A 17,414-nucleotide genomic window follows, 5' to 3' on the forward strand; every position below is an offset into this window, starting at 1 on the left:
TTATGAGGCAGACTGTGCTGCAGAGATTAATAGTCATAGGGGGAGGCGAGCTCTTACTTTGTTATTATATCTGTATCTCAAGTTTGATTTGGCAAACCTCCCCTGGAAAGACTAATGTTTGGTGCAACCTGTCCGAAAAAATTAATGAGCAAACCCCTAGATTCTATTTCATTGGAACTGAGAAAAGATGGCGTCTGCCACCCGAGAAGGATTTTTGGATGGATTCGGCATAAATACCAGCGTGTGAGGACATACTGCAAATAAAAGACTTACCAGCTGCAAAAAAAGAAGAAAAAAAAGAAGGGAGAGTCATATAAAGTTCACACAGAAGCATAATATTGCTCATTTCAGCTCGCCTGTGGAAACAACTCAGAGGCTATGAAAGAAGAAGGATAATAACAAGAAGATTTAAAGATGGGACTAGTGGACACTCAAAGCAGTAGAAATATGAGATGATTGGACCCCACTGAACTTGAAGCATGGGAACCCCCAACAAAAAAATTATAATTTGGCAAAATATTTTGACTTTATGATATATATTTGTATAATTTGGAATATTTAATGTGATTTGATTGGATTGTTAAAATGGAAAACTTAATAAAAATTATTATTAAAAAAAAGAAAAGAAAAACATCATAAATCAGCCCGGAGATCTAGCGGATAGTCTTTCTGGCTCGACAGCTAAAAACGAAAGTAACTCACACACAAAGAAAGATTCCCGTATGTGAACAAAACCACGCCTCAGAATGTGAGACGTCACACAGAACTGTTTAACCCAGTAAGTTCTGATTCTCCTCACACCCCCTCTCATCTCGCATCCTGAGGGAAACTGTAAGTATAACCACTTACCCCAAATACAACCCTTCACAGAACTCCCCATGACGCTGGAAACTCAAGGGTTTAGTAAACCCATCAGCTAGGTTCTCCTTGCTTGGACAGTACTTGAGCTGTATCAAACCTGCCTGGACACTCTGACACACATTCTGGAAACGTATGTCCAAATGTTTGGTTCTGGACTTAAACTGTCCAGACTCTGCCAACTTAAGACAAGGTTGAGTGTCTTCCCAAACAGTGATGGGCAAGCAACAATCCCCACAGATCTCTTGGATCAAACACCGGTAGAAGTCCAATTTCCTTCACAAATCAGACAACGCACTGAACTCAGCTTTGGTAGAGGAAAGTGCAATAAGACTTTGCTTCCGGGACTTTCACCGAACCAGAGATTCCCCAAACTTTACTACCAGTCCAGACACGGATTTCCTGTCTCCAAGATTTGCTCAGCCGCTTTCAGTCCAGCACGTGAGCCATGCGTCACCTTCAGCTGACAACGTGAGGCAAAACTCTTTGGTATCCTGCAAATACCTCAGCACTCTCTTGATACCAAGCCAGGCACTCACACTGGGCTTTGTAGCCTCCCGGCTGAGCAGATTCACACCAAACGCTATGTCTGGTTTGCTCCACTGAGAGAGATACAACAGACTCCCTAGCGCTGACTGAAACACCTCAGGGTTTGGGAACTTAGAACGCTCCCCAAGCTGACTGTCCTTCACGTAGCTTGTCTCCATGGGTGTTCTGACCCCTGCACAGTCAGACATCTTGAACTTCTCAAGCAACTGCTCAATCTTGCCTTTCTGACTGAGCAAAAAGCTTCCATTCTCAGACCTGTCTATCTTAACTCCCAGATAAACCTGAACTGGACCAAGGCTTTTGAGCTTAAAACGCTTTCCAAGCTCTTTGGCAAAACCTTGCACCTGTTTACCTGTCTGTGCCGTGTATAAGATGTCATCCACCAACACCAGGACCGCCTGCTGTGTCTCTCCTGACCCCTTCAGGTACAGGCAACTGTCTGCAAGACTCCTTTGGAAACCCATGCTTTCCAAAGCTTAATTCAGACACATGTTCCAATTTCTGGCCAATTGTCGCAAGCCATAAATGGACCTGTGCAATTTCCACACAACACCTAGCTCATTGCCCTCAAACCCTGGAGGAGGTAGCGTGTAGAATAGCCAGAATCACATAACATAGAATCTAGCATTGTTTGTAAAGACCTTATCTTGCATTCTGCAATTGAATTTTCTTCGGGTGAAAAAGGACACGATTTACGGTGACTAATACCACGTTTTTTCAACCATATCTGGAGGGTTTCAGACATGAACTCGCCTCTACGGTCACTCTGCAACTGGGTAACTTTGTAGGGAAACTGCCTTTCTATATAGTTGACCCAATTTTTAATCAGTTGACCAGTTTCACTTTTGTGTTTTAACAAGTATACCCAAGTATACCGGCTATAATCATCCACAAGAACCAGAAAAATCTTTGCTCCTTCTTCAGATTCTGCAAATGGCCCACAAAGGTCTGAGTGTACTAAAGCAAATGGCTTCTTGCTAATTCTATTACTTTCAGGATAAGATCCCTGCTTACTTTTAGATTCCTTGCAAGTATTGCAGTCCAGAAAAACTGAACATGTTTTCATTTTAATTCCCTTACTTAATTCTGGCATTTTTGCAATACTGAAGAAATTGGCATGCCCCAAATGACAATGCCACAGATGCTGGCACTCATCATGCAAGGCTCTATTACAGGCTTTAACACATGCCCCAGACTCACTTATTAGCTGGTCTTTCAAAACAAATAAACAATTTTTTAGTGACGCTGTAACCACTTCCCCAGCTTTCTCTATTTTACAGCCTGAACCAGAGAAGGTTACCTTAAACCCCTGTTTAACAAGACTTGCAACTGAAAGCAAATTCTTTTCTAAACTTGGTACAGATAAAACATTGGTAAATTTGGTGCTTAAACAGTTAATATTCACACTACCCTTTCCAGCTGACTCATGCACTGTTCCATCGGCTAGTACTACATTTACAGATTTACAAGGTTGCTTTTCTACATACTGGATTTGACTCTTCCTGTCTCCTCGCTTCCCAGCAAACGCAGGCCGCCCTTTTCTTGTGTTTTTCTCCACAGACACAGTGCACTGACGTACTAAATGCTTGGTTGACCCACAATGATAGCATTTTCTGTCAGTGAAAGCTGCTGCCACTGTGTGGTCAACAACCTCTTTATGTTGCCGCTCCTCATCAGTTGCATATCTTTTACTGGACCACCTCCCATTTCCAGAGTTACGGTGAGGTGTTGTTGCCTTCCTCTCATGCCATCTTTCCTCCTCATCAAGCAAACCCCCAGTTAAGAAATGCATTGTTAATTGGCTTACTGGAATGGCCTCCAGCGTCATCACTAAATTATCCCATGACTCAGGAAGTGAAGACAGCACAATATCAACCTTTCTCTGCTCAGAAAAATGTTCCCCAAGTTCATTTAACTGTGAAAATAAATCACGCATTCTTTGAAGGTGTTTTGAAACACATTCACCCTCACTTAGTCTGGCTTGGTACAGAGCTCTCATTAGAGTAATTTTGCTGCCAGCAGTGTCTCTAATGTGTATCGCTCTCAGTGCTTTCCAAATCTCACTTGCTGTTTCAAGGTCTCACACATGAGATAATTGAGACTTCTCTAAACTTAAAATTAGATTGGCATAGGCTTTGTCCTCCAGCCTTTGGTCTGCTTCATCTACTTCTTCGTCCTTATCTTTTACAGGAGGGTTAACAATAACAGTCCAACATTGTTCTTTCCTTAAAAATACCTGCATCTGTAAACTCCATGACATATAATAGGATTCTCCAGACTTGTGCTCAGAGCAGGACTGTTGGAGCAACAGTGTGACCATGCCTCCACTCAAACTTAAGTACCCTCCCCTGATGGGATGCATGCAAGCAACCTGTGACTTCTCCTACATGGACGTTGCTGCTGTGCCTGCCTCTTCAAGCCCCTCTGGTGCTGGAGGACAGCAGAGAAGAGGACAGAGGAGATTCTACCGCTCTCCTCCCCCAACATGGTCTCCTCCTCTGCTCCTGGCACATCCTGCTCTTCCTCCAGCCCTGGCTCTTTCCCCACATCCTGCAGCTTCTGCCCATCTCTGATGGCTCAGACTGTATCCATTCTTGCAGCTCCTGCCTTGCAGGAGGCACAAACTCTCATAAATCCCTTCCCTCTCCCCCTGGATCTGACTCTGGCACCACAGCCTCCGCCACACATTCCTTGGACCCTTGCTACTCCCTGTTCACTGCATTGCTTTGCTTCAATTTTTCTTAAAGCCAATGCTCTTTAGGCATGCCAACTGCAAAGATGCAAAACAGAAACAAATGAAGACAATGAGAAATCAAAACAAAACAAAATAAATACAGCAAAAAGGTACAGCCATACCATTTGCTTTTGTTTTTTTTAAAAAAATATTTTTATTGGTTTTTCCATGTATGCATCCGCTAACAGTATTTCTTTAACAATTTTCCATATTTCCCCCCTCCTCTCCTGGACTTCCCTCATATTCCCATTTTGTTTTATTTCCATATTACTCATCCTGCGTGTTGTTTCCCAAAATTTCTCCCATACATATAACCTTACTTTTTGTTATATACAATTGTTTGTTTATTCAAACCCTGCCAGTGAGTCCATTTCTTTATGTTGCCTCTTCATATATGTTGTAAATGGTTCCCATTCTCTTTAAAAATCTTTGTTATGCTTTTCATGTAATTTATCTGTTAATTTTGCCAATTCTGCCTATTCCATAAGTTTCCCTTCCATTGTTCTTTTGTTGTTATTTCTTCTGTCTTCCAAGCTTGTGCTAATATAATTCTTGCTGCTGTTGTTGAATACATAAATAATTTCCAGTTTTCTTTTTTTTAATCTTGATCTAGAATTCCTAGGAGGAATGCTTCTGGTTTCTTAACAAAAGTCTTTTAAAAAAATTTTTTTCAATTCATTATATATCATTTCCCAATAATTTCTAACCCTTTTGCATTCCTACTGTCAGGGTGATATGTGGGTGCTTGCCGAGATAACAGCCTGGGATTCCAGCCTGTCTTTCCAAGATTTATTAAGTCCAAAACTATGTACAGTACGGAGCTCTTGAAAGCATGTCTGCCTCAATCGCTATCAGTTGCTGGAAGTGGCTCACGCCTGTTCCCCCTCCAGCAGAAAAGCTTCCTGAACGCCACCACCCCTTTCCTCCTCTCCTTATGTGAAAACCTAAGTGCCGGAGGCTGCTCCTTTCTCTGTACTATAGCAGCCTTTAGATCTCCCTCCCTCTCATTTTCCATGTTTCCTGACAGTCTCTCCTCCTATCCCTCTGACGAAGTGCAGCTGCTCATCAAAGGAGGCAGCTCTCTGTACATTCCGGTCTCTCCCACCTTCTTTGCCAACCGATCCCTGACATCCACCCCCCCCCAAAAAAAAAACCCTCCCTGTCCTCAGGACAGTTGGCTACCTCTCCCTCACTGATCTCGCGAGGCGAGAGGGAGAATCCTAGTAATGGCGGATTTCCTCCGTTTCGGAGGAATCCGCTCCCTGGAAACAAGGGTCTGACCGCCACGGTGAGGCGGAGACCCACAAAAAACCACGGTCGGAAGAAGACCGTGGGCTTGGGATTCGGCATGTACCTTTTGCACCTCCCCTACTCGCGGGGAGACCCGGTTTCAAATTGACCGCTACTTTCAGGGAGTGAAGCCGCACAGCTGTTGCCAGAAAGCGCCGACTTTTCCTATGGACATTTGGACTTTAAGTAAATTTCCGTAAGTAAATTGAATTGGATTACCAAATACTTGGATTTGGCACTTGAACGTGAAGGTCTAAACAGGAAGTCCACCTTCCGTTTTGTAAAAAGATTAAAGCAAAGCCGCTGTAAGCTGAAGCCTACGAAAAGTATTCTGCAAAGTATTAATTTTCACCATTTAAGATATTGAACACCCCCTCGGAAGCAGGGGAAGAGGGGGGAATTCTTTTGTGGACGATTGAAACCTGCAGGACAGTAAAGAAGACGACCTAATTTACCACTGTCTCGAGCCTGGGATCGGGCTGTCAAAAGGCTTTATGATTTAAAAAATATATATAATAACGGGGAATGGAGAACATCTTGATGGACGGTTGAACAGAGATATATATTTTTTCGTATTGATTTTGTGGCATTTGGAAGGAAGAGGAGCTGATTTGTAATCGTGTAACTGAATTCTGAACTGAAAATAACAAAAAATAGAAACTGTTGCCGATAGAGGGAGCTTCAGAAACTGTTGCGACTGTTACATTTCTGAGGCGGAAAATTCCATTACATGGAGGCTGTGAAATAAGTGGCCTTGAAGAACTTTAAGATAACACTGGAAAAACAAGAAGCTCCTGGGAACATGGCTGATAAAATAACTGCTCTGTTGGAACAAGTGATAAAGACAGTGGCTACTCTTGAACAGAGTATCTCTGGCTTGGAACAAAATGTTTCTGCTTTGGAACAGAAAGTGAGTAATTCAACAGGTGCTGCTCGGGATGTGGAGCCAACTTCGAAAGGGCAAGTATTGGAGAAGAGGATGGGACAACCAAAACAACCTGTTTTGTCTTTGCAAGATGAAATACATGTGGAAGTCTTAGCATCAGTCTTTCAAATTGATGGACATAAATTGAAGTTCGAGGTTATGGACGTTGAAAGTCAGATCTGGAGAGGCAGTGCCCCACTTGGACTGAGCAAGGCAAGATGGATGGATTTTTTGTGGGAGGGTGGCACTCCGGGAAAGCTTGGAAAAATGGATTTCCGTAACCTCAAAGAGACTGTGGTGTATGCCTTGGAATACCTTCTGGATTATAAATTTGAACATGGAGCTTGGGCAAGCATGTTGAAATTGAACAAAGGAGCCGCTGAGAAAAAAGCCCTTTGGGATTTAATTTCAGGTTTTGAAAGAAACTTGCAGGCAGACCAGGGAGAAGAGTTAAGAGCCTCGGACATAAGAGCACCGGGTTGAGGGAATTAATGGAAATGACAGAAAAGACTGATAATTAGTAGAAAAGACTGATAAAATCCGAAACCAGGGGGAAGAGATGGTGGGGAAAAATTGGGAATTTTCTAAAACAGCATTTAGTATAAAATTGCATAATTAAGGAACGTTGGGAGATGGTGAAATGAATTTATTGGACTTTAGTGGAAATATGATAAGGATTTGTGACATTAAGATTTAAGGGTATAAGACTTAAGGGTTTTTTCTTTTCTCTCTTTATTAGATTGGAGTATAGATAATTTTCTAGATGGTTGATGGGAGGATAAGGTTTAAATGGATTATGATAAATAAGTGAGTAAACAGTGAAAGATGGAAAGAATTTGCTGATTTAATTAATAATTGGAATACAAAAAGGGAGGTGGGAAGAGGTCGAGGAAATAAGTTACAGAAGGATGGAATTTTGAAAAATGGAAGTGTTTTCTTTTTTAAATGTCTTTGTTTTTTGCTTTTTTCTTGTTGGTGGGGTGAGGGGGAAGGTTTTCTATGTATTCTTTTTATTATTGTTTTTTTTCCTTTCCCCCCCTCTATTCCATTGTATTTTGTCTTTTTTAATTTTTTGTATTTGTGAAAAATGAAATAAATATTATTTTTTAAAAAAATTAAAAAAAGAGAGAAGGAGAATCCTAGAAAGAGTGTGCGATAAGATGGCCCCAGGTACACTTCCCTGTGCCTTTGCTCGCTCGTGCCGATAGAAAACGTGAGCCCTTTGATGCTCCTAGCAGAGTTCTAAGCAGCGGCAGAAAGCGTTGCCTCGTGTGTGGGTAATAAATCAGACTGAACGCAGGCTTCTTGCTAATCTCAGCTTCCGCTGAGCAAAAGCGTTGTCTCTGATCAGTTGCACCAGTTCAGTTTCCTCTGCCAACCGATCCCTGACACCCACCACATATGATAAAATGGACCATCTTTTTCTTTGTGTTATGTACTGAAGTTCTCACCCTGGGCCAGCAGGGGGATACGGTAGATAGTTTTCACTCAGGTCCACGTCAGTTATTTTAGGCGGGAAACCCTGGGTTGTTGTTGCTACAATGTTGACAACCGGCTCCTATAAAAGCAGGCCGGCTGAGCTGTTTGCTGTTCAGTTCTGTTCCAGCTTACAAAATAAAGAGCTGCTTTGGAGAAATCGCTGTGTCATCTGCCATGTCTACCCACTATTCAACATTGGCGACGAGGATGGGATCAGTGGACATCAGAGCACAGCCAGATGTGGCCATCCTCTGAACTGAGCTGAACCACAGAGCGAAATCACTGAGTGAAATCACTGGACAGAACCAATTCAGAGCTGACTGTTCTGGCTAGAGCACGGTGTTCCATCCATCGCCCTTCACGCTGGCATTGGAATCATGGCTTCACTTGTGCCTCTACCGCCGTTTGCGCCAGCCTCTGAATCATGGGACTCCTACCTCGCTCGGTTCGACTGCTACCTCCAAGCCAACGAGCTGACGCAAGTATCACAGGAGCGTAAGCGGGGCCTATTCCTCAGCCTCTGTGGGCCTGAGGTGTTTCAGACGGCCCGAGCATTGGTTGCGCCTGAAGCAGTCCAGGCAACACCGTGGGACACGATCCAAGAGAAGCTCCGCAACCACTACGCACCAAAGCCGTCCAAGATTGCTGCCCGCCATGCGTTCTACCACCGGAACCAGGCAGAGGGGGAGTCAATCAACAACTACACCACCGCCCTGCGACAGGCTGCAATGCATGGCGAGTTCCGAGACTTAGACGATGCCCTGATGGATCGAATCGTCTGCGGGATCTGGGACATCCATCTGCAACGGCGTCTCCTCGCCAAGCCAGACCTCACGCTACAGAAAGCCATTTAGGAGGCTGTGGACTCAGAAGCTGCTGAACGCAGGAGATCCGCAAGTCCAGCAGCCCGCGTCTTGCTAGGAAGCCAGTTCCAGTGCATCATGAAGAGGCCAGCAGTGATGAGGCATCCTCCAGTGAAGACGATGACGTGCACCAGACAAAGCGGGAGCGCAGGAAGTTCCAACAGAAGTCCAAGGGCCAACCGGAATGTGCCAGCTGCGGAGGCAACCATTCCCGTGCCAAGTGTCGATTCAGAGACACCATCTGTAGGAAGTGTTCCAGAAGGGGCCACATCGCTAAGGTCTGCCAATCGGCTCCGTCTGACACCCCCCCTTCATCGACTCGCAAGTCCAAGTCTTCACTCCAGTCTGCCAAGGAAAGCTGTTTCGCTCTCACCAACTGCCGCTGCCCGTCTGGAACCACGATTGGCCAAACCGACTCGCCTACGCGACGCAAGCTGAAAGTCACGGTGCTCATTGAAGGAGCTCCGTGTGACATGGAGATCGACACCGGGTCTGCCTTGTCCATCGTGTCTTGGAGCACCATCAAAAGACTGGTACCCAGAGTGTCCAAAAGGCAACTCGACTCTCACCGTGTACACCTGAGAGACTACCAGGGAAACGACATTCCCGTGGTAGGCGTTGGCCGGTTCCGGATCGCCTTCAAGGATTTTTCGGGCCTGCTCCGGTTGGTGGTGGTCGAAGGTCAGCGGCCAAGCCTCCTAGGGCTAGACTGGTTTGATGCCCTCGGCCTGGAAGTCACCGGCATCAACTGCATCTCTAACGCAGAGACTGAGGGTCTGGTCAAAGACTTTGCCGAGGTTTTTGACGGCACTTTGGGGCAATATACAGGTACGCCCATCTCCTTTAGCCTTGATCCACAAGTCGCCCCTATCAAGCTAAAGCCACGCCGGGTTCCCTTTGCTCTCAAGGCTAAGGTGGACGAACAACTGGACAAGCTGATCGCCCAAGGAGTTTTGGAGCCGGTTGACCACACAAAGTGGGAAACCCCCATCGTCACGCCTGTCAAGCCAGACGGGTCGGTGAGAATCTGCGCTGACTACAAGTGCATGATCAACAAGGCACTTCAGCAGCACGCTTATCCGGTTCCTGTTGTCCAACACCTGCTGCATTCCCTGGGTGAGGGTAAGGTCTTCGCTAAGCTGGACCTTGCCCAAGCCTATCAACAACTGCCCGTCGATGATGCCACTGATGAAGCCCAGACGATTGTCACCCACCGAGGGGCATTCCGTTGCCGCCGGTTGCAGTTCGGGGTGAGTGTGGCTCCTGCCATCTTCCAAAGCCTTATGGAGCGTCTCCTGCAAGGGCTTCCGGGCGTGGTACCATATTTTGATGACGTCTTGGTGTCCGCAGACTCACACCAGCAGCTGTTCGAGCGCCTCCGTGCTGTGCTGACCAGGTTCCAAGAGGCCGGGCTCAAGGTAAAGAGGGAGAAGTGCCAGATCGCCGTTCCACAGGTAGAGTTCCTGGGCTATCTTATCGACGCCTCCAGCCTTCACCCCACCACATCCAAGATCCGCGCTATCCAGCAGGCCCCCATCCCAAAGAACAAGACGGAGTTGCAGGCGTTCCTGGGGCTGCTGAACTTTTATAACATGTTCCTGCCCCACAAAGCCACGGTGGCTGAGCCTCTTCACCGACTCCTCAGCACAAAGACGCCTTGGTCCTGGGGTCATCGGGAGACGGCGGCCTTCAACGCGGTCAAGGCTCTCCTTTCATCGGACAGTGTGCTGCTACAGTACAGTGAATCCAGGCTGCTGGTCCTTGCCTGCAATGCCTCACCTTTTGGCATCGGCGCTGTCCTTAGTCACCATTTTCCAGACGGAAGAGAAGCACCGCTCGCCTACTTTTCCAGGACGCTATCTCCGACGGAAAGGAATTACAGCCAGCTCGACAAAGAGGCACTGGCACTTGTGGCTGGAGTGAAGAGGTTCCATGAATACCTCTATGGCAGGACTTTTGACCTCATCACTGACCACAAGCCGCTCCTGGGCCTCCTCGCCGGTGATCGTCCAACTCCACCGGTCCTCTCGCCGCGCATGCTGCGATGGACTGTTTTCTTGGCTGCCTACCACTACCGGCTCGTCCATCGCCCGGTGAAATCGATGGGCCATGCCGACGCCCTCAGCCGTTGCCCTCTTCCAGTGTTTGTGGAAGACCCGGCTCCAGTTTCATCGCTCCTCCTGATTGAGGATCTTCCGGCAGCGCCTGTATCGGCTGCCACTGTGGCCTCCGCATCTGCCCAGGATCGCACCATCAGCCATGTGCTCAACTGGGTGTGGAGGGGGTGGCCACAAGGGCCTTTTGCATCGGAGTTCCAGCCCTTCGCAACCAGACAACTTGAACTCTCTGCTCATCGCGGCTGTCTGCTGTGGGGAGACCGCGTCGTGATTCCCCAAAGACTCCGTCAACGCGTCCTGGAGGCTCTGCACGTTGGCCACCCGGGAATTGTCAAAATGAAGGCGTTGGCTCGGTGTTACGTCTGGTGGCCTAACATGGACGATGCCATCACTGCCTGGGTGTCCGCCTGTCAAGCGTGCCAAGAATCAAGGCCTGCACCACCGGCAGCTAAGGGACACACCTGGGAGACGCCAAAGACACCCTGGTCGAGGGTGCACATTGATCTGGCTGGCCCCTTTCACGGCCAGACATTTATGGTAGTGGTAGATGCCTATTCCAAATGGCTGGAGGTGGCCCTGATGCCCTCCACCACTACCGAGGCCGTCATCCGGGTGCTGCGAGGCCTCTTTGAGACGCATGGGTGTCCTGATGTCCTTGTCTCCGACAACGGACCGCAGTTCACATCAGGCACTTTTGAGCGGTATCTTTTGGGACTGGGCATCCGCCATGCCCTAACGGCACCATTTCATCCATCCAGCAACGGGCAAGCGAAGAGAATGGTGCACTCGGCAAAAGAGGCACTGGCGCGCCTGGACCGGGGAGACTGGCATGAGCGGGTCGCCAAATACTTGTTCGTGCAACACATCACCCCTCATGCGGCCACAGGGCGGAGTCCTGCTGAACTGGTTATGGGCCGCCGCCTCAGGTCACCGCTCGACTGGCTGCACCCGGACTTTGCCGTGGCTGAACCCCCAGACTGTGCCAACGCGCCACAGTCATTTGTTCCAGGAAACCAGGTCTTTGCCTGGAACTATGTGGGGGACATTCCTTGGGTGCCAGCCACAGTAGTGGGAGTCACTGGACCTCGCTCGTACCAGGTGGCACTCGAAGACGGACGCTTGTGGCACCGGCACATAGACCAGCTTAGGTGCAGGGTTGGGGACTTGGACACTACCGTGGTGCCCCCAACTGCGCTCGTGGCTCCAGAAGACACTTACAGATGGCAAGGCTCCACCTACACCTCCCTCGCAAACTGCCAGCATGGAGCCGAACCAAGCCGCTTCAGAGGGTCTGCCAGACGTACCACAGACTCAGAGTTTCCAAGCGCCCAACTTATTTAAAGGACTATGTTGTTGGACATATATCACTGTTGGTCTAAGTATGGGAAATGTAACCGATATGCTTTTGTGCCTAATTGAACCATTACGTGTAGTGCTGTATATAAGGAAACCATTACGATTGTAACTAACGCCTTATCTCGGTGGGGAGGGGTGTTATGTACTGAAGTTCTCACCCTGGGCCAGCAGGGGGATACGGTAGATAGTTTTCACTCAGGTCCACGTCAGTTATTTTAGGCGGGAAACCCTGGGTTGTTGTTGCTACAATGTTGACAGCCGGCTCCTATAAAAGCAGGCCGGCTGAGCTGTTTGCTGTTCAGTTCTGTTCCAGCTTACAAAATAAAGAGCTGCTTTGGAGAAATCGCTGTGTCGTCTGCCATGTCTACCCATTGTTCAACACTTTGCATTTCCAACAAGTGTTAGATCCCTTTTTATACATTTTTGCCACTTTCTCTGGCATAATATACCATCTATACATCATTTTCATATAATTCTCTTTCAATAAAATACAATCTGTAAATTTTAAATTCACCTTCCACATCTTTTCCCAATCTTCAAGTTGTATATTGTGACCTAAATCCTGAGCCCACTTTATTTGTGCTGACTTTACCATTTTTTCAGCGTTTCCCCATATCACAGGAGATTATACATTTTTTTTGAGTAATTTCGTATCACTCTCAATTATCTCTTTTTGAAAGTTTGACACTGTGTAGCTGAAACCTTCCTTATTGTCTTCCTTAAACTGTCCGTTTAATTGTCTATGATGTAACCAACTTTGTAAAAAAAATCTTTAGTTCCTCATATTCTTTCAGTTTTAACCCTTTCCCCGCCTGCCCTGTGGAACGCCCTCCCAGCAGATGTCAAGGCAATAAACAACTATTTTACTTTTACAAAACACCTGTTTGGGGAAGTTTTTAATGTCTGACGCTGTATTGTTTTTGATATTTGGTTGGAAGCTGCCCAGAGTGTGTCTGGGGAGACCTAGTCAGATGGGTGGGGTATAAATAAATTATTATTATTATTATTATTATTATTATTATTATTATTATTATTATTCTGTACGACGGCCAATTTCCTCTCTTATTAAGAGGTTTTAATGCTAATGCTTCCACCGGCGAAAGCCCCCATGGAGTTTTGGGTTCTAAAAAATCTCTCTGTTTATTCCACACTTTTATAAGCGTTTTTCTTATTATATGAAAACCTTTGTGTTTCTTATCTTTCCCATGCCATAAATATGAATGCCAACCAAATCTATTATCATGCCCTTCCAAATCTAATATTTCATCTCTCTCTAATTTAATCCAGTCCCAAATCTACATGATGCAAGCTGCATCATAATACAATTTTAGGTCTGGAAGGGAGAAGCCTCCTCTTTTTATTATTATTATTATTTTTTATAATAATTTTTATTAATTTACAACAAAACAAAACAAAATATACAATATTTTCACATTCAAATATTCAAAGTCTTTCTTTTTTGGACTTCCTTCAACTTTTCCATAAATCTTTCGTAGTCTTTATTAGTTTACGCATTTCTTGTCCTTTATATTGTCATTGTTTGAATCTTTTCCCTTCGTTTCCTTTAGACAATATCTCTCATATTTTCACAGTGCTCTTTTAAAACCTTCTAGCGTTATTTCGCCTTCACTTATATTTTCCAGATAATCAACAAATTTTCCCCAGTTTTCTGTAAACTTTTGGTCTCTTAGGTATCTAATCTTTCCTGTCATCTTGTCCAATTCAGCGTAGTCTAACAACTTTGATCTCCAATCTTCCACTGTCGGTATTTCTTGTTGTTTCCATTTCTGTGCCAGTAACACCCTTGCCGCCGTCATTGCATACTGGAAAAACTTACTGTCCTTTCTTTTAACCTCTTTTCCTATGATACCTAGCAGAAAGGCTTCTGGTTTCTTTGTAAAAGTATATTTTAAAATCTTTTTCAACTCATTATATATCATTTCCCAGAAGCCTTTCACTCTTTTGCATTCCCACCACATATGATAGAATGAACCATCTTTTTCTTTACATTTCCAACACTTATTGCAAGTCTTATACATTTTTGCTAATTTTACTGGTGTAATATACCACCTATAAAACATTTTCATGACATTCTCTTTCAGTGCTGTACATGCGGTGAATTTTAGGTTCTCCTTAAAAGATTGGGGAGAAGCCTCCTCTATCTTTAGTATCTATAAGTATTTTGTTTTTTATTCTAGGATTTTCCCCATTCCAGACAAACTTAGAAATATCTTTCTGCCAGTTTTGAAGCAGACATAATTACTTATTATCGGTACTGACTGAAATAAAAATAACACCTTTGGAAGTGCACTCATCTTTATTGCTGCTATCCTTCCCATCAGAGAGAGATTCCTTCTGTTCCAAATTTCCAAATCTTTCTTAATCTCATGCCAAACTTTCTCTCTTTTTTAAAAAAAATCTTTTTATTGAGTTTCTCTTAAGAAAGAAAGAAAAAAGAAAAAGATTAAAAAAACAAACAAACAAATCAACAGATTAATAAGCAATATCCGTACATAACACAGGAATGACATTCATTACCGTTTTTGTCCTTTTCCTTAAAACATTATATTTTTAAATATTTAAACCTTTTCCCTACACCTCCCTTGACCTCCTACCATCCCGTTTTCGGGTTTCTTAATAAGAAGTTATTTCTTTTTTCTGCAGCTATTAATTGTTACTGGTTTGCGCGTCGTAAGACTTATATCAAACCTGCTATAGTTTTTAAGTCTCTGTAGTTACCTTCAATGTATACCATAAATTTGTTCCAATCATTAATAAACTTTGTATTTTTTGGTTTCTAATTTTTTGTGTCATTTTTGCTGACTCAACATACTCATTTAATTTCGCTTGCCAATCTCTGATCGTTGGGATATTTGGGCTATTCCAATTTTGTGCAATTAATATTCTAGCGGCAGCCGTAGCATATTGGAAAAACGTCTTATTTTCTTTTTTGATTTCGTCCCCAATTATTCCTAGTAAGAAGGCCTCTGGCTTTTTAGGGAAGGTGTATTTAAGTATTTTAACTCATTATAAATAAGTTCCCAAAATTTCTTCATTGTTTCACAGGTCCACCACATATGGTAGAAATTACCTTCTTTAATTTTACACTTCCAGCAAGCCTTGTTTCCTGTTTTGTATATTTTCCCTAGTTTTGCCGGTGTGATGTACCACCTATACATCATCTTTTCCAAATTTTCTCTAAGTAAAACACATGCCGTGAATTTCATTCCACTATTCCATAAATTCGACCACTTATCATATTCTATATTATGTCCGAGGTCCATTGCCCATTTTGTCATGACCTCCTTAATTTCTTCATTTTTAGTATCCCAATCTAATAATATGTTATACATTTTAGATAATAACTTGGATTTGCCTTCAATTATTTCTATCTGGAATTTAGATTTTTTCTCATTTATCCCTACTTTTTTATCTTCCTTCCAAACTGCATTTATTTGATGGAATTGCAGCCAGCCTGTTAACTTGTCTTTCAACTCCTCATATGTCCTCAATTTCCATCCACTCTCTGATCTTATCAGTAGGTCTTCATATGTCAGTCTTTCTCCTTCCATGTTTGCTTTTTTGATTGTTAAAATATCAATTGGGGATAACCACCAGGGTGTTTTCCATTCCAAAAGTTTTTTATTTCTCTCCCAGACTTCATATAGTGGCCCTCTAATAATGTGGTTTGAAAAACCTTTATGTACCTTTTCTTTATCTAGCCATAGATAGGCATGCCAACCGAACCTGTTGTTGAAGCCTTCCAGGTCTAGCAGGTCCGTATCTTCCAATCTTATCCAATCTCTGATCCAACAGAGACAGGAGGCCTCAAAATATAACTTCAGGTTAGGAACCGAGAAGCCCCCTCTTTCTTTCCGATCTGTTAGTAATTTGAATCTAATTCTCGGTCTCTTCCCATTCCATATAAATTTCGAAAGAGTTCTTTGCCAATCTTTAAACATTGAGGAGCCTTTAATCACAGGGATGTTTTGGAACAAAAATATCATTCTTGGGAGTATGTTCATTTTTATGGCTGCCATCCTTCCCATCCACGAAAGTTTTACTCTGTTCCACGTATCTAAATCTTTTTTGATCTCCTTCCATGTTGTGAGATAATTATCCTGAATTAGATTTATATTTTTTGTTGTTAGCCAAATTCCTAAATATTTTATTTTTTTAGCCACCTTAATTCCGTTCTGTGTCTCCAGTTTTTCTCTTTCGTCTTTTTCCAAATTTTTAGTCAACATTTTTGTCTTTAATTTATTTAACTTGAAACCGGACAGCTTGCCATATTCTTCTAATAACTCCAGGGCCTTACTAACACTCTTCTGCGGTTCTTCCAGAGATAGCACCATATCATCTGCATATGCTTTTAGTTAGTATTCTTTCATTCCTATTTTGATCCCTCTAATCTCTGATGTTGCTCTAATCTTATTCATTATTACCTCCAATCCCATAATGAATAAAAACGGGGATAGAGGGCATCCCTGTCTTGTTCCTTTTTCAATTTTAAATGAATTTGTTAAATTGTTATTTATAATCAGTTTGGCCGATTGGTTTGAATAGATCGATTTTATGCCTTCCATAAATTCGCCCTCTAGCCCTGCTTTGATCCATGCTTTTTAACAAGAACAACCATGAGACATTATCGAACGCCTTCTCTGCGTCTATGAAAATCAGCGCCGCAGGTACCTCATTCTTACACTCCAGATATTCTATGATGTTTATGATATGCCTCACATTATCTCTGAGAAACCTGTTTGGGAGGAATCCTGCTTGATCTTTATGTATTAAATTTACTAAGCACTTTTTCAGTCTGTTTGCCATCACTTCTGCAAAAATTTTATAGTCGTTATTTAATAATGAAATAGCTCTATAGTTTTTGATATTTAATTTGTCCGTGTCCGGTTTAGGGATCATCGTAATATGGGCCTCTTTCCACGTTTCTGGTATCTTACCTCCTCTTAGTATGTTATTCATAAGGTCACATAACACTGGCGTTAGTTGGTTTTCTAATATTTTATAGTATTTGGCTGGCAGTCCGTCCGGTCCTGGGGCTTTCCCTAATTTCATCTTCCTTATCGTATCTTGGATCTCTTCTGCATTTATAGGTTTATTTAGTTGAATTCTTTCTTCCTCTGTTATGGTCTTCCCACTGTAGTTTTCAAAATATTCTTCTATCCGGGTTGTCTCTTCGTCTTCCTTTTTGTACAAGTTCTCATAAAATTTAAGAAAATTTTCCT

The sequence above is a fragment of the Podarcis tiliguerta genome (genome assembly GCF_965153285.1).
Source record: "Podarcis tiliguerta genome assembly, chromosome: W".
Taxonomy (NCBI): Eukaryota; Metazoa; Chordata; class Lepidosauria; order Squamata; family Lacertidae; genus Podarcis; species Podarcis tiliguerta.